The sequence below is a fragment of the Balaenoptera musculus genome, chromosome 14 (assembly GCF_009873245.2).
Source record: "Balaenoptera musculus isolate JJ_BM4_2016_0621 chromosome 14, mBalMus1.pri.v3, whole genome shotgun sequence".
NCBI lineage: Eukaryota > Metazoa > Chordata > Mammalia > Artiodactyla > Balaenopteridae > Balaenoptera > Balaenoptera musculus.
In genome coordinates, this window is record NC_045798.1 from 61,500,870 (window position 1) to 61,526,865 (window position 25,996).

Consider the following 25,996-nt stretch of genomic DNA (forward strand, 5'->3'; position numbering starts at 1 on the left):
TCAAGCCTTTGGGACCTTATAGCAGCACTGTCCAATAGAATTTTCTAAGATGATGGGAATGTCCTATAGCTGTGCTATCCAATAAGCAAGGCACAAGCCACATGTGACTATTTAGCACTTGGAATGTGGCTAGTGTGATTAAGAAACTGAATTTTTAATTTTATTTAATGTTGATGAATTTCAACATAAATGTAAATAGTCAAATGTGGAACTCTAGTAATTACTGTACTGGATAGAATATGTTTAGAATACATTCCAAAATCCCAACACTTCGCTATCTTCACACTACAAGCTACTCTAACAGCCACCCAATGATTCCCCATGCTTTCTCTCTCGCCTCTCCATAAGGTCATTCCTCACAGAGCTGCTGGAGAGATCTTTAAAAATACAAATCATATTTGAACTCCTGTTCAAAACCCTTCTATGTTTGTATTTAAATTAGGAATAAAATTTAAACTTCTGCAGCCCTCAAGGCCCTATCTGGTCTGTCACTTGCCTACCTTTCCCACCTTGTCTCCTCCCAACTCCCCACCACTCTGTTCTACATTCATAATCCTCCAGCCTCACTGGCCTTTCTTCTGTTCCCCTAAACACTCCAAGGACACCATCAGCTCAGGATCTTCAATTTATGTATTTTCTGCCTGGAATATTTTCTCCTAGATCTTGCTGTGGCTGGCTCTATTTCATCATTCAGCTCTCAGTTAATGGGTCATCTTCTCAGAGAGGTCTTTCCTGGTCACCATGGTTAAAAATGCTGCAATGTTGCAATGGATGGCTCCCTTTTCTTTTTTTCACCCTGTTTTATTTTTGTTCATAAGACTATCACCCCCGGAATTTATTTCATGTATATCTATCAATATGACTGTATCTGTGCATCCATGTACCCGTCCATCCATCCATCATTTACCTCTGTATCCCTCCACAAAAATGTAAGCCCTTAAGCAAAGAGGATTTGTCTGTCTTTGTCACTGCTGCAGCCCCAGAGCCTTGAATGCTGCCTGGCACACAGTAGGTGTTCAAAAATATTGGTTAATGGATGGAATGACTGCTCATTCAGGGTTTGGAATCTTTCAGTGTGGCCCTCCCAAGGCTTCCTTCTCAGCCATGGACGGGACCCTCTGGGAAGATCCTGATGTGTCAACAACTGAGCTCCTAACCTTTCTTCCCAAACTGACGCCTCTACGGTTGTTTCCATCTCTGCTAGTGATAACATCATCCTGGTAATTGTTCAGACCCAAAACATCAGTTTCAATTAGACTCCTCTATTTCTTACCCCATAGCCTGTCAGCACATCCTTATTGGCTCAAATGATTACTTCTCACTGCCTGCTATCTCTTGATCTAAACCAGTATCATCTCTTCATCTTTGTTCAGATCACAGTAGAGCTCTCTTAACTTCCCCTACTTGTAACCTCAGACCCTTCATTCTATCCCCAACAAAATGATTCTGTTAAAACATAAATCAATTCATGTCAATCATTTGCTCAAAATCCTACAGTGCCTTCTCATTTTACTCAGAGTAAAAGCCAAAGTGACGATAGACCCAGAAGGCCCTACACCATCCAACCCCATCATCCCTCTGATCTCACCTTCAACAATGGTCTCCCTTCTTCACTCTTCTGACACCACACTGGACCCCTGTGCAACAAAGATGCTACATACCCCGCTTGGGAACTTTGCCCATGCTGGTTTTTTAACTGGAAGCTTCTACCCAAGCCATTCCTATTCCCTTCCCGCTTTATTTTTCACCATAGCACTTTACATCTTTTAATATGCAACATGATTTTATATTTGTGCTGTTCATTTTTTATCTGCTTTGCTTAGCATATAAACTTTATGAGGGCAGGAACTTTTGCTTGCTTTCTGTTTGTTTTGTTCACTCCTGTATCCCCAGTACCTAGAACAGTGCTACGTAACAGAATTCAATTACTGTTTGTTGAATAAATGAATGAATGAATAATATAATGAATGATACATGGCATCCAGAAATTTAACTAGTTAAGGTGATCTAAATAGCAAAGGAGATCTGATTTTCTAAAGATAAAGTAATTAATTTTCAAGATAGATGGAGGTCACATAAATTAAATAAATGCTAAAGGATCAACTTACTCACAGACTTGTGTCCCAAAGTCTTGAGTTCACTGAGAGACCAAGTTTACTGATCTAATTACACAATTTCAGAGCAGAATATTCTCCTCAATCATGGTCACCGAACGCTGTTGACTAATCAGATCCCATTGGTTAATATATAATGTGCCAGTCAGCTAACCACAGATGCAGGGAGGAGAACTTGTAAATAAGCCAAGAAAGTGAATTTAAAAATCTCTTCTTTCATGATTTTCTTGTTAGGATTGTTTACAAACTACAGGCTCTTTAGAGCTGCTTTCCACCTTAGGAGATGACACCAGGGGGTCAGAAAGAATCAAAAGGGATGTTGAGAAAATGTGTACTTTGCTCCAGGATAGGAATTGGTACTCAGACTGCTCTATTCCAAGAAAAGAGTCCCTGCAAATGGAGGTAGAGCCACAAACATCTCAATAAAGTACAGGTCACCACAAGATGGCAGAATAGGAGGACGTGCGCTCACTGCCTCTTGCAAGACCCCCAGAATCACAATTAACTGCTGAACAACCATTGACAGGAAGACACTGGAACTCAACAAAAAAGATATCCCACATCCAAACACAAAGGAGAAGCCACAATGAGACAGTAGGAGGGGCACAATCACAATATTGTCAAATCACATAACTGCTGGGTGGGTGACTAAAAGACTGGAGAACACTTATACCACAGAAGTCCACCCACTGGAGTGAAGGTTCTGAGCCCCCCATCAGGCTTCCCAACCTCGGGGTATGGCAACGGGAGAAGGAATTCCTAGAGAATCAGACTTTGAAGGCTAGCAGGATTTGATTGCAGGACTTCAAAAGGACTGGGGGGAAGAAAGACTCCACTCTTGGAGGATACACATAAAGTAGTGTGTGCACTGGGATGCAGGGGAAGGAGCAGGACCCCATATGAGACTGAATCAAACCTACCTGCTAGTGTTGGAGTGTCTCCTGCAGAGGCGGGGTGGCTGTGGCTCATTGTGAGGACAAGGACACTGGCAGCAGAAGTTATGGGAAGTACTCCTTGGCGTGACCACTCCCAGAGTCTATCACTAGCCCCACCAAAGAGCCAGATAGGCTCCAGTGTTGGGTTGCCTCAGGCCAAAAACCAACAGGGAGGGAATCCAGCCCCACACATCAGCAGACAAGCAGATTAAAGTTTTCTGAGTTCTGCCCACCAGAGCAACACCCAGCTATACCCACCAAGAGCCCCTCCCATCTGGAAACTTGTACAAGCCTTTTGGATAGCCTCATCCACCAGAGGGCAGACAGCAGAAGCAAGATGAAATACAATCCTGCAGCCTGTGGAACAAAAAACCACATTCACAGAAAGATAGACAAGATGAAAAGGCAGAGGGCTATGTACCAGATGAAGGAACAAGATAAAACCCCAAAAAAGCAACTAAATGAAGTGGAGATAGGCAACCTTCCAGAAAAAGAATTCAGAATAATGATAGTGAAGATTATCCAAGACCTCGGAAAAAGAATGGAGGCAAAGATAGAAAACATGCAAGAAATGTTTAACAAAGACCTAGAAAAATTAAAGACCAAACACATAGAAGAATTAAAGAACAAACAAACAGAGATGAACAGTGCAATAACTGAAATGAAAAATACACTAGAGGGAATCAATAGCAGAATAACTGAGGCAGAAGAACGGATAAGTGACCTGGAAGACAGAACAGTGGAATTCACTGCCACAGAGTAGAATAAAGCAAAAAGACAGAAAAGAAATGAAGAAAGCCTAAGAGACCTATGGGACAACATTCAATGCAACAACCTTTGCATTATAGGGATCCCAGAAGGAGAAGAGAGAGAGAAAGGACCCGAGAAAATATTTGCAGAGATTATAGTGGAAAACTTCCTTCACATGGGAAAGGAAATGGCCACCCAAGTCCAGGAAGTGCAGAGAGTCAAAGGAAGCATAAACCCAAGGAGAAACACGCTGAGACACATAGTAATCTAATTGACAAAAATTAAAGACAAAGAAAAATTATTGAAAGCAACAAGGGAAAAAAGACCAATACCATACAAGGGAACTCCCATAAGGTTAACAGCTGATTTCTCAGCAGAAACTCTACAAGCCAGAAGGGAGTGGCATGATATATGTAAAGTGATGAAAGGGAAGAATATACAACCAAGATTACTCTACCTGGCAAGGATCTCGTTCAGATTCGATGGAGAAATCAAAAGCTTTACAGACAAGCACAAGTTAAGAGAATTCAGCACCACCAAACCAGCTTTACAACAAATGCTAAAGGAACTTCTCTAAGTGGGAAACACAAGAGAAGAAAAGAACTTACAAAAACAAACCCATAACAATTAAGAAAATGGTAATAGGAACATATATATTGATAATTACCTTAAACATGAATGGATTAAATGCTCCAACCAAAAGACACAGGCTCACTGAATGGATACAAAAACAAGAGCAATATATATGCTGTCTACAAGAGACTCACTTCAGACCTAGGGACACATATGGACTGAAAGTAAGGGGATGGAAAAATATATTCCATGCAAATGGAAATCAAAAGAAAGCTGGAGTAGCAATACTCATATCAGAAAAAATAGACTTTAAAATAAAGAATGTTACAAGAGACAAGGAAGGACATTACATAATGATCAAGGAATCAAACCAAGAAGAAGATATAAATATTATAAATATATATGCACCCAACATAGGAACATCACAATACATAAGGAAACTGCTAACAGCTATAAAAGAGGAAATAGACAGTAACATAAAAAGAGTGGGGGATTTTACACCTCACTTACACCAAAGGACAGATCATCCATACAGAAAATTAATAAGTAAACACAAGCTTTAAACAACACAATAGACCAGATAGATTTAATTGATATTATAGGACATTCCATCCAAAACAGCAGATTACACTTTCTTCTCAAGTGCACATGGAACATTCTCCAGGATAGAGCACATCTTGGGTCACAAATCAAGCCTCAGTAAATTTAAGAAAATTGAAATCATATCAAGCATCTTTTCTGACCACAAAACTATGAGATTAGAAATCAGTTACAGTGGAAAAAACGTAAAAAACACAAATACATGGAGGCTAAACAATATGTTACTAAATAACCAAGAGATCACTGAAGAAATCAAAGTGGATATCAAAAAATACCTAGAGACAAATAACAATGAAAACACGATGATCCGAAACCTATGGGATGCAGCAAAAGCAGTTCTAAGAAGGAAGTTTATAGCAATACAAGCCTACCTCAAGAAACAAGAAAAATCTCAAATAAACAATCTAACCTTACACCTAAAGGAACTAGAGAAAGAAGAACAAACAAAACCCAAAGTTAGTAGAAGGAAAGAAATCATAAAGATCAGAGCAGAAATAAATGAAATAGAAGCAGAGAAAACAATAGCAAAGGTCTATAAAACTAAAAGCTGGTTCTTTGCAAAGATAAACAAAATTGATAAACCATTAGCCAGACTCATCAAGAAAAAGAGGGAGAGGACTCAAATCAATAAAATTAGAAATGAAAAAGGAGAAGTTACAACAGACACTGCAGAAATACAAAGCACCCTAAGAGACTACTACAAGCAACTCTATGTGAATAAAATGGACAACCTTGAAGAAAGTGACAAATTCTTAGAAAGGTATAACCTTCCAAGACTGAACCAGGAAGAAATAGAAAATATGAACAGACCAATCAAAAGAAATGAAATTGAAACTGTGATTAAAAATCTTCCAACAAACAAAAGTCCAGGACCAGACAGCTTCACAAGTGAATTCTATCAAACATTTAGAGAAGAGCTGACACCCATCCTTCTCAAGTTCTTCCAAAAATTTACAGAGGAAGGAACACTCCCAAACTCATTCTATGAGGCCACCATCACCCTGATACCAAAACCAGACAAAGATACTACAAAAAAAGAAAATTACAGACCAATATCACCAATGAATATAGATGCAAAAATCCTCAACAAAATACTAGCAAACAGAATCCAACAACACATTAAAAGGATCATACACCATGATCAAGTGGGATTTATCCCAGAGATGCAAGGATTCTTCAATATACTCAAATCAATCAATGTGATACACCATATTAACAGATTGAAGAATAAAAACCATATGATCATCTCAGTAGATGAAGAAAAAGCTTTTCACAAAATTCAGCACCCATTTATGATAAAAACTCACCAGAAGGTGGGCAGAGAGGGAATCTATCTCCACATAATAAAGGCCATATATGACAAACCCACAGCAAACATCATTCTCAATGGTGAAAAACTGAAAGCATTTCCTCTAAGATCAGGAACAAGACAAGGATGTCCACTCTCGCCAATCATATTCAACTTAGTTTTGGAAGTCCTAGCCACGGCAACCAGAGAAGAAAAAGAAATAAAAGGAATACAAATTGGAAAAGAAGAAGTAAAACTGTCACTCTTTGCAGATGACATGATACTATGCATAGAGAAACCTAAAGATTCCACTAGAAAACTAATAGAGCTAATCAATGAATTTGGTAAAGTTGCGGGATACAAAATTAATGCACAGAAATCTCTTGCATTCTTGTTCACTAATAATGAAAAGTCTGAAAGAGAAATTAAGGAAACACTCCCATTTACCACTGCAACAAAAATAATAAAATACCTAGGAATAAACCTACCTAAGGAGACAAAAGATCTGTATGCAGAAAACTATAAGATACTGATGAAAGAAATTAAAGATGATAACAAACAGATGGAGAGATATACCATGTTCTTGGATTGGAAGAATCAATATTGTGAAAATGAATATACTACCCAAAGCAATCTACAGATTCAGTGCAATCCCTACCAAACTACCAATGGCATTTTTCACAGAACTAGAAAAAAAAAATTCACAATTTGTATGTAGACCCAAAAGACCCCAGATAGCCAAAGCAGTCTTGAGGGAAAAAAACGGAGCTGGAGGAATCAGACTCCCTGACTTCAGACTATACTACAAAGCTACAGTAATCAAGACAGTATGGTACTGGCACAAAAACAGAAATATAGATCAATGGAATAGGATAAAAATCCCAGAGATAAACCCACGCACCTATGGCCAACTGATCTATGACAAAGGAGGCAAGGATATACAATGGAGAAAAGACAGTCTATTCAATAAGTGCTGCTGGGAAAACTGAACAGCTACATGTAAAAGAATGAAATTAGAATGCTCCCTGACACCATACACTAAAATAAACTCAAAATGGATTAGAGACCTAAATACAGACTGGACACTATAAAACTCATAGAGGAAAACATAGGCAGAACATGCTTTGACATAAACCACATGACATGATCCACCTCCTAGAGTAATGGAAATAAAAATAAAAATAAACAAATGGGACCTAATGAAACTTAAATGCTTTTGCAAAGCAAAGGAAACCATAAACAAGATAAAAAGACAACCCACAGAATGGGAGAAAATATTTGTTAAGGAATCAACAAACAAAGATTAATCTCCAAAATATATAAACAGCACATGCAGCTCAATATTAAAAAAACAAACAACCCAAATAGACATTTCTCCAAAGAAGAAATACAGATGGTCATGAAGCACATGAAAAGCTGCTCAACATCACTAATTATTAGAGAAATGCAAATCAAAACTACAATGAGGTATCACCTCACACCAGTTAGAATGGGCATCATCAGAAAATCTACAAACAACAAATGCTGGAGAGGGTGTGGAGAAAAGGGAACCCTCTTGCACTGTTGGTAGGAATGTGAATTGATACGGCCACTATGGAGAACAGTATGGAGGTTCCTTAAATACTAAAAATAGTATTACCATATGACCCAGCAATCCCACTGGGCATATACCCTGACCACAGGGTATACTGGGCATATACCCTGACAAAACCATAATTCAAAAAGACACATGCACCCCCATGTTCATTGCAGCACTATTTACAATAGCCAGTACAGGGAAGCAACCTAAATGCCCATCGACAGATGAATGGATAAAGAAGATGTGGTTCATATATACAATGGAATATTACTCAGCCATAAAAAGTAATGAAATTGGCTCATTTGTAGAGACGTGAATGGATCTAGAGACTGTCATGCAGAGTGAAGTAAGTCAGAAAAAGAAACACAAATATTGCATATTAACGCATATATGTGGAACCTAGAAAAATGGTACAGATGAACCAGTTTGCAGGGCAGAAATAGAGACACAGATGTAGAGAAAAAACATATGTACATCAAGGGGAAAAAGTGGCGGTGGGGGGGGGGGGTTGTGGTGTGATGAATTGGGAGATTGGGATTTACATACATACACTAATATGTATAAAATGGATAACTAATAAGAACCTGTTGCATAAAAAAATAAATAAAATAAAATTCAACATTTCAAAAAAATAATAAATTAAAAAAGAAAGTGCAGGTCACTTTCGAGAAGATAGAGGACATGTGAGCTGAACCCAGAGCTGCATCACTTCCCTTTCATATCACCTCATTTATACCAATGCTGCAATACCCACCTCAGGCTACTTATATGATGCTAACAAGAAATCAAACAGTAGTGTATGATGTATTCCATTTAAAAACAATAAATCAAGGAATTGGAGAGGCCAACAAGCTTAGTTTTATGAAATCCACTTAGTGTATATAGCAGAGTAGCCACAGGAATGAGGCTCATTCACATATGTGAATTCCCAAACCTCCAGTTCACATCCGTGAGCTCCAGTGAACCGAAGCATCCACATTTCAACTTTAAGTGAGCATCCAAATAACCACTGGCTTTCCTGGACCCACCATGCATTTCAACTCTCCACTGGGGGGAGTTGGGGGAAATAAATGTTTCCTAGGTATTGATGATCTTGAAAAGCATTTTGTGGTCTGGCTCTACTCTTTCCTGTTTCTACTAATTTGTTCAGTAAATATGTATTGAGTATCTATTTTGTGCAAGGACCTATGCTAGGGATTGGATCTACAAGGACAAAGAGGGGACAGGAGCCTGGTGGTAGAGTCCAGCATGTAAACAAGTTAAGGTAGAGTGGCAGCTCCCTGTGATGGAACACTTACATTGGAGAGCTATTCTATCTGAGGAATGGTTTATAAGCCAGAAAATATGATTCAAAATCAAAATTATCTTGAAATCCCTTAAGAAACACCACGCTGAGGACCAACTTACAACTTTTTAATAAATCTGATTCAGCCAGTTTTTCCACCAGAGAGCTGTTCTTTGGCTGAACATAGAGAAGGGGTTGGCTTCTCGTTAGGGGTCATGTACAATACAAAATACAAATCTTCAAGTAGCAAAATTCCAGTCAACATGGGAAGATTCTCACATAATTAGGCTCATATGAGAATTGAGGCCAGTCTGAGACAGACACTAATTAAGGGAAATAGGTTATAGAATCACCAAATTACGTAGCTTAATGAGCTTAATGTTGCACACTCTCTCTCATTGCCCCCCCTCTTTTATTTTCTTCTCTCCCTCTCTCTTTTTGTGCTAAACACATATACTTGAATATGACTAACTCCAATGAATAAAGTCACTGGATGGTACTGTGTGTTGGACACTTTATATACTTTTCTCTTTTTTATTAATCTTTATTGGAGTATAATTGCTTTACAATGTTGTGTTAGTTTCTGCTGTACAACAAAGTGAATCAGCTATATGTATACATATATCCCATATCCCCTTCCTCTTGAGCCTCCCTCCCACACTCCATATCCCACCTCTTTAGGTCATCATAAAGCATCGAGCTGATCTCCCTGTGCTATGCAGCAGCTTCCTACTAGCTATCTATTTTACATTTTGTAGGTATATATGTCGATGCTACTCTCTCACTTCATCCAAGCTTCCCCTCCCCCCGTCCTCAAGTCCATTAGCTACATCTGCATCTTTATTCCTGCCATGCCACTACGTTCATCAGTACCATATTTTTAGATTCCATATTATACATTAGCATATGGTATTTGTTTTTCTCTGACTTACTTCACTCTGTATGACAGACTATAGGTCCATCCACCTCATTACAAATAACTCAATTTCGATCCTTTTTATGGCTGAGTAATATTCCATTGCATATATGTGCCACGTCTTCTTTATCCATTCCTCTGTTGATGGACATTTAGGTTTCTTCCCTGTACTGGCTATTGTAAATAGTGCTGCAATGAACATTGGGGTACATGTATCTTTTGAATTATGTTTCTCTCTTGGTATATGCCCAGTAGTAGGATTGCTGGGTCATAAGATAGTTATGTTTTTAGGTTTTTAAGGAACGTCCATACTGTTCTCCATAGTGGCTGTATCAATTTACATTCCCTGCAACAGTGTAAGAGGGTTCCCTTTTCTCCACACCTCTCCAGAATTTGTTGTTTGTAGATTTTCTGATGCTGCCCATTCTAACCGGTGTGAGGTGATACCTCATTGTAGTTTTGATTTGCATTTCTCTAATGATTAGTGATGTTGGGTATCCTTTCATTGTTTGTTGGCAATGTGTATATCTTTTTGGAGAAATGTCTACTTAGGTCTTCTGCCCATTTTTGGAATGGGTTATTTGTTTTTTTGATTCTGAGCTGCATGAGCTGCTTGTATATTTTGGAGATTAATCCTTGTGAGTTGCTTCATTTACAAATATTTTCTTCCATTCTGAGGGTTGTTTTTTCATCTTGTTTATGGTTTCCTTTGCTGTGCAAAAGCTTTTAAGTTTCATTAGTCCCATTTGTTTATTTTTGTTTTTAATTCCATTACTCTACGAGGTGGGTCAAAAGGATTCTGCTGTGATTTATGTCATGGAGTGTTCTGCCTATGTTTTCCTCTTAGAGATTTATAGTGTCTCGCTTTATATTTAGGTCTTTAATCTATTTTGAGTTTATTTTTGTTTATGGTGTTCAGGAGTGTTCTAAATTCATTCTTTTACATGTAGCTGTCCAGTTTTCCCAGCACCACTTATTGAAGAGGCTGTCTTTGCTCCATTGTATATTCTTGCCTCGTTTATCAAAGATAAGGTGACCATATGTGCGTGGGTTTAACTCTGGGCTTTCTATTCTCTTCCACTGAACTATATTTCTGTTTTTCTGCCAGTACAATACTGTCTTGATTACTGTAGCTTTGTAGTATAGTCTGAAGCCAGGAAGCCTGATTCCTCCAGTTCCGTTTTTCTTTCTCAAGATTACTTTAGTTATTTGGGGTCTTTTGTGTTTCCATCAAATTGTAAAATTTTTTGTTCTAGTTCTGTGGAAAATGCCATTGGTAATTTGATAGGGATTTCATTGAATCTGTAGATTGCTTTGTGTAGTATAGTCATTTCACCATGTTGATTCTTTCAATCCAAGAACATAGTAAAATTCTCCTTCTGTTTGTATCATCATTAATTTCTTTAATCAGTGTCTTATAGTTTTCTGTGCACAGGTCTTTTGCCTCCTTAAGTAGATTTATTCCTAGGAATTTTATTCATTCTTTTGCAATGGTAAGTGGGAATGTTTCCTTAATTTATCTTTCTGAATTTTTGTTGTTTGTGTATAGGAATGCAAGAGATTTCTGTGCATTAATTTTGTATACTGCTACTTTACGAAATTCATTGATTAGCTCTAGTAGTTTTTTGGTGGCATCTTCAGGCTTTTCTATGTATAGTATCATGTCATCTGCACACAGTGAGAGTTTTACTTCTTTTTTGCCAGTTTGGAATAATTTTATTTCTTTTTCTTATTGCCATGGCTAAAACTTCCAAAACTATGTTGAATAATAGTGGTGAGAGCAGGCGCCCTTGTCTTGTTCCTGAACTTAGAGAAAATGCTTTCAGTTTTTCACCATTGAGAATGATGTTGGCTGTGGGTTTGTCATATATGGCTTTTATTATGTTGAGGTAGGTTCTCTCTATGGACACTTTCTACAGAGTTTTTATCCTAAATTGGTGTTGAAGTTTTTTGAAAGCTTTTTCAGCATCTATTGAGATAAGCAGATGGTTTTTATCCTTCAATTTTTTAATATGGTGTAACACATTGATTGATTTGCGTATATTGAAGAATCCTTGCATTACTGGGATAAACTGCACTTCATCATGGTGTATGATCCTTTTAAAGTGCCGTTGGATTTGGTTTGCTAGTATTTTGTTGAGGATTTTGGCATCTAAGTTCACCACAGCGATACTGGCCTGGAATTTTCTTTTTTTTGATATCTTTCTCTGGTTTTGGTATCAGGGTGATGGTGGTCTTGTAGAATGAGTTTGGGAGTATTCCTCCCTCTGCTATATTTTGGAAGAGTTTGAGAAGAATAGGTGTTAGCTCTTCCCTAAATGTTTTATAGAATTCACCTGTGAAGGTATCTGACCCTGGGCTGTTGTTTGTTGGAAGATTTTTAATCACAGTTTCAATTTCAGGGCTTGCAAACGATCTGTTCATATTTTCTATTTCTTCCTGGTTCAGTCTTGGAAGGTTTTACTTTTCTAAGAATTTGTCCATTTCTTCCAGGTTGTCCATTTTATTGGCATATACTTGCTTGTGGTAGTCTCTCATGAACCTTTGTATTTCTGTGCTGTCAGCTGTTACTTCTCCTTTCTTGTTCTACTTCTAGTGATTTGAGTCTTCTCCCTTTTTTCCTGATTAGTCTGGCTAATGGTTTATCAATTTTGTTTATCTTCTCAAAGAACCATCTTTTAGTTTTATTGACTTTTGCTACTGTATCGTTCATTTCTTTTTCATTTATTTCTGATCTGATCTTTATGATTTCTTTCCTTCTGCTCACTATGGGGTTTTATTTTGTTCCTTCTCTAATGCTTTAGCTGTAAGGTTAGGCTGTGTATTTGAGATGTTTCTTGTTTCTTGAGGTATGATTGTATTGCTATAAACTTCCCTCTTAGAACTGCTTTTGCTGCATCCCATAGCTTTCGGGTCATCGTGTTTTCATTGTCATTTGTTTCTTGGTATCTTTTCATTTCCTCTTTGATTTCTTCAGTGAACTCTTTGTTATTAAGTTGTGTATTGTTTAGCCTCCATGTGTTTGTATTGATTACAGATTTTTTCCTGTAATTGATATCTAGGCTCATAGCATTGTTGTCGTAAAGATACTTGATAAGCCTGCAATTTTCTTAAATTTACCAAAGCTTGATTTGGGACCCAAAATATGATCTATCCTGGAGAATGTTCCATGAGCACTTGAGAAGAAAGTGTATTCTGTTGTTTTTGGATGGAATGTCCTATAAATATCAATTTAGTCTATCTTGTTTAATGTGTCATTTAAAGCTTGTGTCTCTTTATTTATTTTCATTTTGGACGATATGTCCATTGGTGAAAGTGGGGTGTTAAAGTCCCCTACTATGATTGTGTTACTGTCAATTTCCCCTTTTATGGCTGTTAGCATTTGCCTTATATATTGAGGTGCTCCTATGGCGGGTGCATAAATATTTACAACTGTTATACCTTCTTCTTGGATTGATCCCTTGATCATTATGTAGTGTCCTTCTTTGTCTCTTGTAATAGTCTTTATTTTAAAGTCTATTTTGTCTGATAAGAGAATCGTTACTCCAGCTTTCTTTTGATTTCCATTTGCATGGAATATCTTTTTCCATCTCCTCACTTTCAGTCTGTATCTGTCCCTCTGTCTGAAGTGGGTCTCTTGTAGACAGCATATATATGGATCTTGTTTTTGTATCCATTCAGCCAGTCTATCAGGTTTGGTTGGGGTGTTTAATGTGTTTACATTTAAGGTAATTACTGATATGCATCAGCATATTACCATTTTCTTAATTATTTTGGGTTTGCTTTTATAGGTCTTTTCCTTCTCTTGTGTTTCCTGCCTAGAGAAGTTCCTTTAGCATTTGTTGTAAAGCTGGTTTGATGGTGCTGAATTCTCTTAACTTTTTCTTTTGTAAGTATTTTGATTTCTCCATGAAATCTGAATGACATCTTTGTTGGGTAGAGTAATCTTGGTTGTAGTTTTTTTTCTTTCATCACTTTCAATATATCTTTTCACTCCCTTCTGGCTTTCAGAGTTTCTGCTGAAAGGTCAGCTGTTATCCTTATGGGGATTCCCTTGTATATTATTTGTTTCTTTTCCCTTGATGCTTTTAATATGTTTTCTTTGTCTTTTTATTTTTTGTTAGTTTGATTAATATGTGTCTCGGCATGTTTCTCCTTGGGTTTATCCTGTATGGGACTCTCTGTGCTTCCTGGACTTTATTGACTATTTCCTTTCCCATATTGGGAAGTTTTGTACTATAATATCTACAAATAGTTTCTTAAACCCTTTGTTTTTTTCCTCTTCTCTGCTATACCTATAATTCAAATGTTGTTGTGTTTCATGTTGTCCCAGAAGTCTCTGAGACTGTCCTCCACTCTTTTCATTCTTTTTCCTTCATTCTGCTCTGAAGCAGTTATTTCCACCATTCTATCTTCCAGCTCAGTTAACCATTTTTGGCCTTATTTATTCTGCTATTGATTCCTTCTAGAGTATTTTTTTTTAAATCACTGTTGTTCTTCAGCTGTGTCTATTCTGTTGTTTATCCTCTAATCTATATATTTTTAAATTTATTTATTTATTTATTTTTGGCTGTGTTGGGTCTTCATTTCTGTGCAAGGGCTTTCTCTAGTTGTGGCAAGCGGGGGCCACTCTTCATCGTGGTGCATGGGCCTCTCACAATCACAGCCTCTCTTGTTGTGGAGCACAGGCTCCAGATGCGCAGGCTCAGTAGTTGTGGCTCACGGGCCTAGTAGCTCCGCGGCATGTGGGATCTTCCCAGACCAGGGCTCAAACCCATGTTCCCTGCATTGACAGGCAGATTCTCAACCACTGCACCACCAGGGAAGCCCTAGAGTATTTTTAATTTCAGTTATTGTGTTGTTCAGTACTGTTTGTTTGCTCTTTACTTTTTCTAGTTCCTTGTTAAATGATTGCTGTATTTTCTCTATTCTGTATCCAAGTATTTGGATCATCTTTACTATCATTACTCTGAATTCTTTTTCAGGTACTTTGTGTATTTTCTTTTCATTTCTTTTGTCCTGTGGGTTTCTATCTTGCTCCTTTGTCTGCAAGATATTTGTCTTCTCATTTTGTTTAATTTACAGTATTTGAGGTCGTATTTCCCTAGGATGCTGGGTTGTAGTACCTCTTGCTTCTGTTCTCTCCCTCCTGTGGTGAGGTTGGTCCAGTGACTTGCATAGGCTTCCTGATGGGAGGCAGTGGTGCCTGCATTCTGGTGGGTGGAGCTGAGTCTTTTCCCTCTGATGAGCAGGGCCATGTCAGGTGCTGTGTTTTGGGGTGTCTGTGAGCTTAGTATGACTTTAGGTAGTCTATGTGCTGATGGGTGGGTTTGTGTTCCTGTTTTGTTTCTTGTTTGGTGTGAAGCGTCCAGTGCTAGGATCTGCTGCCCATTGGGTGTAGCCAGATCTTGGATTCAGATAGAGGCATCTGTGAGAGCTCTCAGTGATTAATCTTCCCTGTGGCCGGGAGTTCTCTAGTGGTCCAGCTTCCTGGACTCAGTGCTCCCATCCCAGAGCCTCAGGCCCAACTTCAGGTCTAGGAACAAGGACCCCACAAGTTGCTCGTCCTGGCAATAAAGGGGATAAAAAAAAAGAAAAAAATACTAACAAAACCTCAAAGGGTAAAAAGTAAAATCAAACCAACACAAACAGAATCAAGGAAACACACACACACACAAAAGAAACAAAAACAGAACCAAATAAATCAAAAAGCAAAAGAACAACCAGACAAACAAAAGAACTGAAGAACAAAATCAAACAATTGAAAACTGACAAAAACACAGAAACAAGAGGCAAAACAAAAGCAGAGGGCCAACTGAAGAATGAAGCAAAGAAACAAAACAAACTGGCAAAAATGATTAAAAAAAATAAAGAACAAGAAGAAGAGAAGTGGGAAACAAGACAGAACAACAAAAAAGCAACGTAGAAACAGAAATATATATAAAAAAATAGAAATATGTTAAAGAAAAAAAGAAGACAAACAAAACCCCCGAGAAATGGTAAAAACAAAATCAAACAAACAAAAACAGAAACAAGGAAACACACATACACAAAAGAAACAAAAACAGAACCAAATAAAACAAAAACACGAGAACAACCAGGTAAATAGAAGAACTCAAAAACGAAATCAAGCGATTTGGAACAAAACTAACAAAAAAACAAAACCAAAGCAGTGTGCCAAGTGAAGATTAAAGCAAGGAAAAAGAAAAAACTGATAAAAATTATTTTTAAAAATAATGAAATAAATTAAAAAGGGAAACAACACAGAACAACAGAGAAGCAAAGTAGAAATGGAAATATGGAAAAAAAAGTTAAAGTAAAAGAAGAAAAAAATGAGGGACGAGAACACAGAACAACAGAAAAGCACAGTAAAAATAGAAATATATATTAAAAAAATTTAAAATGTGTTATAGAACATGAAGACCCCCAAAAGATAAAACAAAACTAAACTAAACTAAAACAAAAACTAACAGAGGATCTGTGGGGAAGGGGAGAGTCAGCATGTTAAAAGGAGGGCATCTGGAGTGTGGAGTTCCAGAGTTTGGAGTCGTGTGGCTGACAGGATCTCAGTGCTCCAGGCAGGTGTCAGGCCTGTGCCTCTGAGGTGGGAGAGCCGATTTCAGGACATTGGTCTACCAGAGACCTCCTGGCTCCACATAATATCAAACGGTGAATGCTCTCCCAGAGATCTCCATTCAACACTAAGACCCAGCTTCTCAGTGCTAAGACCCAGGTCCACTCAATGAGCAGCAAGCTACAGTGCTGGACACCCTATGCCAAAAAACAAGTAAGATAGGAACACAACCCCACCCATTAGCCGAGAGGCTGCCTGAAACAATAGTATGGTCACAGACACCACAAAACACATTACCGATGTGGTCCTGCCCACCAGAAAGACAAGATCCAGCCTCATTCACCAGAACAAAAGCATCATTCCCCTCCACCAGAAAGCCTACACAACCCACTGAACTAACGATAGCCACTGGGGTCAGACACCAAAAACAATGGGAATTATGAACCTGCAGTCTGCGAAAAGGAGACCCCAAACAAAGTAATTTAAGCAAAATGAGAACGCAGAGAAACACACAGCAGATGAAGGAGGAAGGTAAAAATCCACCAGACCAAACATATGAAGAGGAAATAGGCAGATTACCTGAAAAAGAATTCAGAGTAATGATAGTAAAGATGATCCAAAATCTTGCAAATAGAATGGAAGAAATACAAGAAAAGTTTTACAAGGACCTAGAAGAACTAAGGAGTAAACAAACAATGATGAACAAAACAAAAAATGAATAAAAGTTCTCTAGAAGGAATCAATAGCACAATAAATGAAGCAGAAGAACGGATAAGTGACCTGGAAGATAAAATAGTGGAAATAAATACCACAGAGCAGAACAAGGAAAAAAGAATGAAAAGAATGGAGGACAGTCTCAGAGACATCTGGGACAACATTAAACACACAAACAAACGGATTATAGGGGTCCTAGAAGAAGAAGAGAAAAAGAAAGAGACTGAGAAAATATTTGAAGAGATTATAGTTGAAAACTTCCCAGCATGGGAAAGGAAATAGTCAATCAAGTCCAGGAAGCACAGAGAGTCCCATACAGGATAAATCCAACGAGAAACAAGCCAAGACACATATTAATCAAACTATCAAAAATTAAGGACAAAGAAATATTATTAAAAGCAAAAGGGAAAAACAACAAATAACATACAAGGGAATCCCCGTAAGGTTAACAGCTGATCTTTCAGCAGAAACTCTGCAAGTCAGAAGGGAGTGGCAGGACATATTTAAAGTGATGAAAGGGAAAAAACTACAACCAAGATTACTCTAAACTGCAAGGATCTCATTCAGATTTGACGGAGAAATTAAAAACTCTACAGACAAGCAAAAGCTGAGAGAGTTCAGCACCACCAAACCAGCTTTACAACAAGTGGTAAAGGAACTTCTCTAGGCAGGAAACACAAAAGAAGGAAAAGACCTACAGTAACAAACCAAAAACAGTTAAGAAAATGGTAATAGGACCATACATAATGATAATGACCTTAAATGTAAATGGATTAAATTCTCCAACTAAAAGACATATATGGGCTGAGTGGATACAGAACAAGACCCTTATATATGCTGTGTACAAGAGACGCACCTCAGACTTACGGACACATACAGACTGAAAGTTAGGGGATGAAAAAAGATATTCCATACAAATGGAAATCAAAAGAAAGCTGGAGTAGCAATTCTCATATCAGAGAATATAGACCTTAAAGGAAAGACTATTAGAAGAGACAAAGAAGGACACTACATAATGATTAAGGGATCAATCCAAGAAGAAGATATAACAGTTGTAAACATTTATGCAACCAACATACTGGCACCTCAAGTAATAAGGAAAATGCTAACAGCCATAAAAGGGGAAATCGACAGTCACACAATCATAGTAGAGTACTTTAACACCCCACTTTAACCAAAGGACAGATCATCTGAAATGAAAATAAATAAGGAGACACAAGCTTTGAATGACACATTAAACAAGATGGACTAAATTGATATTTATAGAACATTACATCCAAAAAGAACAGAATACATTTTCTTCTCAAGTGCTCATGGAATATTCTCCAGGATAGATCATATCTTTGGTCCCAAATCAAGCTTTTGTAAATTTAAGACAATTGAAATCATATCAAACATCTTTTCCGACCACAACGCTATGAGACTACATATCAATTACAGGAAAAAAAAAAGTAAAATATACAAACACATGGAGGCTAAACAATTCACTACTTAATAACCAAGAGATCACTGAAGAAATCAAAGTGGAAATAAAAATATAGGAAGAAACAAATGACAGTGAAAAAATGACAAACCAAAACCTATGGGATGCAGCAAAAGCAGTTCTAAGAGGGAAGTTTATAGAAATACACTCCTATCTCAAGAAACAAGAAACATCTCAAATAAACAACCTAACCTTACACCTAAAGAATTAGAGAAAGAAGAACAAAAAAAAAAATCCCCAAAGTTAGCAGAAGGAAAGAAATCATAAAGATCAGATCGGAAATTAATGAAAAAGAAATGAAGGAAACGAAAGCAAAGGTCAATAAAACTAAAAGCTGGTTCTTCAAGAAGGTAAACAAAATTGATAAACCATTAGCCAGACTCATCAAGAAAGAAAAGGTAGAAGAATCAAATCAATAGAATTAGAAATGAAAAACGAGAAGTAACAACTGACACTGCAGAAATACAAAGGATCATGAGAGATTACTACAAGCAACTCTATGCCAATAAAATGGACAACCTTGAAGAAATAGACAAATTCTTAGAAAAGCACAACCTTCTGATACTGAACCAGGAAAAAATAGAAAATGTAAACAGACCAATCACAAGCACTGAAGTTGAGACTGTGTTTTAAAATTTTCCAACAAACAAAAGCTCAGGACCAGATGGATTCACAGGGGAATTCTATCAAACATTTAGAGAAGAGCTAACACCTATCCTTCTCAAACTCTTCCAAAATATAGCAGAGGGAGGAACACTCACAAATTCATTCTACGAGGCCACCATCACCCTGATACCAAAGCCAGACAAAGATGTCACAAAGCAATAAAACAACTGGCCAATATCACTGATGAACATAGATGCAAAAAATCCTCAACAGAATACTAGCAAACATAATCTAACAGCACATTAAAAGGATCATACACCACAATCAAGTGGGTTTTATCCCAGGAATGCAAGCATTGTCCAAAATATGCAAAACAATCAATGTGATACACCATATTAATAAATTGATGGATAAAAACCATATTATCATCTCAATAGATGCAGAAAAAGCTTTAGAAAAATTCAACACCCATTTATGAGAAAAACCCACCAGAAAGTAGACATAGAGAGAACTTACCTCAACATAATAAAGGCCATATATGGCAAACCCATAGCCAACATTGTTCTCAATGGTGAAAAAGTGAAACCATTTCCACTAAGATCAGGAACAAGACAAGTTTGCCCACTCTCACCACTATTATTCAACATAATTTTGGAATTTTCAACAACAGCAATCAGAGAAGAAAAAGAAATAAAAGGAATCCAAATTGGAAAAGAAGAAGTAAAGCTGTCACGGCTTGCAGATGACAAGATACTATACGTAGAGAATACTAAAGATGTTACAAGAAAACTACTAGAGCTAATCAATGAATTTGGTAAAGTTGCAGGATACAGACTTAAGGCACAGAAATCTCTTGCATTCCTATACACTAATGATGAAAAATCTGAAAGAGAAATTAAGGAAACACTCCCATTTACTACTGTAACAAAAAGAATAAAATACCTAGGAATAAACCTACCTAAGGAGACAAAAGTACTGTATGCAGAAAACTATAAGACACTGATGAAATAAATTAAAGATGATACAAACAGAAGGAGAGATATACCATGTTCTTGGATTGGAAGAATCAACATTGTGAAAATGACTCTGCTACCCAAAGCAATCTACAGATTCAATGCAATCCCTATCAAATTACCAATGGCATTTTTCACAGAACTAGAAAAAAATTTTTCAGAATTTGTATGTAAACCTTAAAGACCCTGAATAGCCAATGGAATCTTGAGAAAGAAAAGCGGAGCTGGAGGAATCAGGCTCCCTGACTTCAGACTATACTACAAAGTTACAGTAATCAAGACAGTATGGTACTGGCACAAAAACAGAAATATAGATCAATGGAACAGGATAGAAAGTGCAGAGATAAACCCACGAACATATGGTTACCGTATGTTTGATAAAGGAGGCAAGAATATACAATGGAGAAAAGAAAGCCTCTTCAATGAATGGTGCTGGGACAACTGGACAGCTACATGTAAAAGAATGAAATTAGAACACTCCTTAACACCATACATAAAAGTAGACTCAAAATGGATTAAAGACCTAAATGTAAGGCCAGACACTATGAAACTCTAAGAGGAAAACATAGGCAGAACACTCTATGACATAAATCTTAGCAGGATCCTTTTTGACCCACCTCCTAGAGAAATTGAAATAAAAACAAAAATAAACAAAATGGACCTAATGAAACTTAAAAGCTTTTGCACAGCAAAGGAAACCATAAGCAAGACAAGAAGACAACCCTCAGAATTGGAGAAAATATTTGCAAATGAAGCAACTGACAAAGGATTCATCTCTAAAATTTACAAGCAGCTCATGCAGCTCAATATCAAAAAAACAAACAACCCAATCCAAAAATGAGCAGAAGACCTAAACAGACATTTCTCCAAAGAAGATATACAGATTGCCACCAAACACATGAAAGGACGCTCAACATTATGAATCATTAGAGAAATGCAAACTAAAATTACAATAAATTGTCACCTCACACCGGTCAGAATGGACTTCATCAAAAAATCTACGAACAATAAATGTTGGAGAGGGTGTGAAGAAAAGGGAACCCTCTTGCACTGTTGGTGGGAATGTAAATTGATACAGCCACTATGGAGAACAGTGTTCCTTAAAAAAAAAAAGAGAACTACCATACAACCCAGCAATCCCACTACTGGACATATACCCTGACAAAACCATAACTCAAAATGAGTCATGTACCACAATGTTCATTCAGCTCTATTTACAATAGCCAGGACATGGAAGGAACCAAATTGTCCATCTACTGGTGAATGGATAAAGAAGATGTGGCACATATATACAATGGAATATTACTCAGCAATAAAAAGAAACAAAATTGAGCTATTTGTATTGAGGTGGAAGGCCTTATAGTCTGTCATACAGAGTTAAGTGTGTCAGAAAGAGAAAAACAAATACCATATGCTAACACATATATATGGAATCTAAAAAAAAAAAAATAGAGTGGTGGGATAGGGAGGGTGGGAGGGAGGGAGATGCAAGAGGGAAGAGGTATGGGGATATATGTATATGTATAACTGATTCACTTTATTATAAAGCAGAAACTAACACACCATTGTAAAGCAATTATACTCCAAGAAAGATGTTAAAAAAAAAAAAAAGAAAAAAAATTGTGCTGAAGAACTTAGGGACAGGACAGGAATAAAGATGCAGATGTAGAGAATGGACTTGAGGACACAGGGAGGGGGAAGAGTAAGCTGGGATGAAGCGAGAGAGTGGCATAGACTTATATATACTACCAAATATAAAATAGCTAGTGGGATGCAGCTGCATAGCACAGGGAGTACAGCTCTGTGCTCTGTGACCTCCTAGATTGGTGGGATATGGAGGGTAGGAGGGAGATGCAAGAGGGAGGAGATATGGGGATATATGTATATGTATAGCTGATTCACTTTGTTATAAAGCAGAAAGTAACAAACCATAGTAAAGCAATTATACTCCAGTAAAGATGTTAAAAAAGAAAGAAAGAAAGAAAAAAAAAATTAAAAAGCCAGAACCAACAACAGAATGAATTAAAACATAATAAAATTAATAGTAATAATTATGTGTTCCTGGGGTCTCAGCTGAAAGTGTCCTTGCACATGCCATGAGCCACAGCCCATCTCCGTCTCCCCAAGAGGCCCTCCTGTGCCTCTGGTGTGGTCTCTGGAACTGCTGTCGGCCTTGTGGGGACCCCTCAGACTCTGATCTGGCCCAATTCCTCCATTTGTTTGCCCCCAAAGTCTACAGCTGCCAGAGTTAGACCGTTTTCATTTGTGGGAACACTAATTGTCTACTCAGATATTCCAAAGACGCAGGGTCTACATAGCTGAGTGTGGGGATTTAATCTGCAGCTTGTACAGCTGATGAAAAGATTTTTGATCTTATTCCTTAGTCGCCTCATCCCTGGGGTTCAGCTTTGGTTTTATCCCTACCTCTGCATATGGTCCACGCACAGGAGTCTAGCCCTGAGGCTGCCTTGAAGCTTTCGGGCCTGAACCAGTGAGGACAGGGCGCAGAGGTGGTATGACTGCTTGGATTGCGGGAACCCTGGTGGCACCAAATGCACAGGGAAGCCAGTTGCCACGGGCGCAAGAGACGTGGCCATAGCAAGGGCCTTTTCTAGCTCCCAGCAGCAGGCACGTGAGAGCCAGCCCTGAGTAGGCTTCTTTTATTGTTCTTGGGCAGGCGCCAGTGTGTGGGGAGAGAGAGGTTAAAATAGTGGCTCCTCCCCTGCGTGTGACTCAGTAGTATCACCCTGCTTCCATGGCCGTCTGGTCTTCCTCTGTAGGCATTCCCTGCTGCGGATTTCCTCCCTTCAGTCCCCTCAGTCCGTCTCCCCACAGCCAACAGCAGTTCTTGCTCTGGGCCTGTTCTCTAAACCCCCTGCAACAGCTCCCAGCCCCTTTGCACACTTGTGGCACAGGTCCCAGTCCAGGGCACGTAGGGACGAGGTACGGACTGTCTGTATTTCTCACTCTGTCCCGTCTGCCACTGATCGGCCTCTTCACTCTCTTCCGCCAGCCTCAAGTTCTTCCTTTCTGTCCCAATCGATTCTCCCGTTAGAGAGGGCATTTCCCCATTAGAGAGGGGGTTTTGCCGAATTCGGGAATCTCTCCTCTGCTTCAGCGCCCCCACCTCTGGGGTGCAGGCCCCATCCCGCTTCCTCTCTTCCTCCTTCTCCCTTTTTTTTTCCCATCCCACCCAGTTATGCAGGGATCTTTATAGTCCTTTCCACTGTCCAAGGTCTTCTGCTAGTTTTCAGCTGGTGTTCTGTGAGAATTGTTTCATCTATAGATATATTCCTGATGCATCCATGGAGAGAGATGAACTCCACGTCCTCTGCCATCTTTAATCTCTGTATCTATATACTTTTCTAATCCTCAAAATAGATGTGCAAGATGTATGTTATTATGTCCAGAAGATGAGACACAAAGAGCTTAGATAACTTGGCCAGGATCATATAGCTAGTAAGCTAAGTTCCTCGTATCAATCACAGATGGTATAATAAAATTGGAAATGTGAGGATAGTCTAATAAAAGAACTATTTTCAAAGGTGTGGGCAGGGTATAGTGACCTATGATTGACAATGAAATATCTTGGATCTAGTGACAGAAGTGGTGCTATCACCTCTCAGCATAAAGGAGCAAGGAGCATAAGGAGAGAGAATTGTTGAGCTGTGGTTATAAGTTGAGGGATGCAGTCAGCCTAGGTGCCTAAGCACGGAGGGAGCCAGGGGAATAAATACTTCCCAACTTCTCTCCACTTTCAATCCATTGCCTCTTTGCAAGCTTCCCCATTAACTGAACTAAAAAGAAGGCAGAGGGCAAGAGGATCTGTTCAAATAGCCCATGGTGCTCAGTCTTCTGGGACACTGAAGTAGGTAGCAGGTGAGTCAGGAGGGACAAATGGAAGGTAGCCAGTGCACTTCTCTGCCAGAGAGTAAGTCATCCCTTCAAGTCACTGACAGCAGTATCTGCCTCATCTTCACATTCCACTGAACAATGCCTGTTGCACCATAAATAATTAATGAACACATGTATTAATACTTTTTTTCTTTCTTTCCTCACCATTCCTCTATCTCCAAGACCTCAGGCCAAAAGTGAAGATGGCATTGCCAGCCAAGTGTGAGCAGCTGGTGATAATCTAATAAGAGAAGGGTTGTTCCCTTCTTCACCCCTTCACCACCGTTTGGGAGGTGTGAGTGGAGAACACTCTAGAGCAGGACTCCCCCTTGTAAAGACTCCATGTTCCTTGCCCTTTTGCAGTTGGCCTGGAGGCTGGGAACAGGGAGAGTGGAGTGTTTCTTTTTCTGGGGATGCTTCCAAGCCATTTTGTAGACCATCAGCAACTTTAATTTGGGTCATAACCAAAGTTTGAGAACCGAGCTATTCAGTGAACTTATTTATAAGATGTTGGGAAAAAAACAAAACAAAAAAACCAAAAAACCCACTGTTTTTCAAGTGGCCAAAACTGTTGTCAGAAGCATTTTAGATTTGAATCATATTCATGAGAAAAATGTGGCCAAACAGGGCTGCATATCTGTTCCTTCAATTAGTGTTTATTAACTCTCTATCAAGTGACCTCGTACCATAAACAATCAGATAAAGAGGATGAACAGATATAGTTTAAAGGCTAAAGCCAATAATGATTTTTTTCTCCCCAGGGTCCTCTCCCAAACTCTTGTGTCTCAAAAATGGGTCAGTCCTGCTCCAAGGAGGTCATCTTGCTCTTGGTTAGACTATTTTGTTTCTTATAGACCTTTCATATGGTTGTTGATGGTCTTTTAAACACAAGCAGCTGAGATCTCACTATTTGTTAAAATTTCTCTAAACACACTTGCACAACAGGAGAATGTGTTATGGAATCTTCAGGCTTGAAGGTCCTGGGGAGTCATCTGGTATGACGTCCCTTGGCATTTCATTCTCAGTTTTTCCCACACTAGTTGATAGGAATCTTCCTGAGGGTGAGGGCCCTGAAGAAGAGAAATCATCCTCTCCCAACTTGCCTGTCTTGCTAATAAGAAAGCAACTTCTTTCTCTGAATCTTGTCTGTTCAGAATTAAAAATGGAAAGTACAATAGTTTAATACATTTTATGACCTTCATGTTTTATTAAATTTCATAAAGGCATTCCATTCAAAAGAGGGTCAGATTTTAAATTAAGGCTCTACAACAAATATTTAAACTCAGATTTAATAAAAAAGTTATTGCATATTCATGCACTTGAAATTGATTATAGAAGACTTAGGTATTGAAATTTTAAAAGTGTAATAGATATTGTAAATGGATAATAATGTTTAGCAGGATACTGAATTTGTATTTATTTGGCCTGTTTTATGTACATTTTGAAAATTTGTGAAATAATGAAAATTATTTTTTAGATACAAGTGCTTCACACATACAAGGGGCATTACAAATATTGATTGAAAAATGCTTGGATTATAAGAGTGAAAAAATATATACAAACTTTATACTTTCTTTTTAAGTGAGAACTTCTACACTTTAATTAATTCAATGTAACAAAATTTCATACAGAGTTTAATTTATTCTAGCATTGCAACAAGCTTTGAAGGAGC